The 970-nt window shown below is 42.3% G+C and overlaps 1 long non-coding RNA gene across 1 annotated transcript in view; it reads right to left on the bottom strand.

The window, feature by feature from the left end:
- The window catches only part of LOC111813923, an 18,133-nt gene that overhangs the window by 15,404 nt on the left and 1,759 nt on the right, over positions 1-970 (bottom strand). The window lies entirely within an intron of this gene.

Genomic DNA, 970 nt, shown 5'->3' with positions numbered 1-970 from the left:
TGGACAATGTCCCAGTGGATTTTAATGTAATAGACAATAAAATGTTCACTGGTACGGTTGCAGGTTTTATGTTACAACTAACCTTTAGCAAACTACCACTTACCATATTTTGGTATACTGTCAAAAAAGATTCTTCACAATCATCTGAAAAGGTTATATATATATATATATATATATATATATGATATATATAATTGGATTCAATTGTGCTAGCACATATTTATGGTATAACCAGCTCACATGAGTTCTGTCATCCACAGCAAGAATTCCTTGTGGCTCTTTCATCTGGCTGCCTCTGGAACTAGACTGACGTCCCGGAAGACAGAATATGCTTCACATTCAGCCATCAATGTCCCCAAACCTTCCAAGTACAGTTCCCAGCTCTTGGGAGCAAGACACTTCTAGGTCAGAAACATTACTATAACAATATTAAGATGCAATTTTCCTTTTTCAGTGTAGTGTTGACGTGGCACAAATCACAGAAACAATGGTGCCTAAGCTGTGTGGAGTGTGGCCTCGGCGCCAAAGAGGCAGTGCCTACCCGTGAGAGCTGTCACCCTAACTGCACTGCTACCTACTTTGAGTTTCAATATAATCAAATGCTACTTTCAAAGGTTCTTGAAGAAGCAAAATCTTTACTGATTTCATTAAGTCTCAACCATTGAATACTCAACTTTCTTAGTCTGGGAGGCAAAACGGAGACACACACATGAAGGATCTGCTCTACCTCCAAGGACCGGGCTGTCTGAGAAACCTCTGGTGCAGTGAAGCTGTTTGCATCATGAGCTGAAATGGTCACTTTTCTCTTGTGGCATCATTTTTTTAAAAAATGTATTTGGTATAGGGTCTTACTACATAGCTCGGCCTCATAGTGTTCCTCCTGTTCCAGCCGACCCAGCACTGGGATTCCAGGCACGCACCACCACGCCCAGTCTAAGTGGCCAGCAGGCGCAGGGCTGGCATGGCATGT

The sequence above is a fragment of the Octodon degus genome, unplaced genomic scaffold (genome assembly GCF_000260255.1).
Source record: "Octodon degus isolate 3935 unplaced genomic scaffold, OctDeg1.0 scaffold00240, whole genome shotgun sequence".
Classification (NCBI taxonomy): Eukaryota; Metazoa; Chordata; class Mammalia; order Rodentia; family Octodontidae; genus Octodon; species Octodon degus.
The sequence above is the reverse complement of the archived record's forward strand: the minus strand, read 5'-3'. Positions and strand labels throughout refer to the sequence as shown.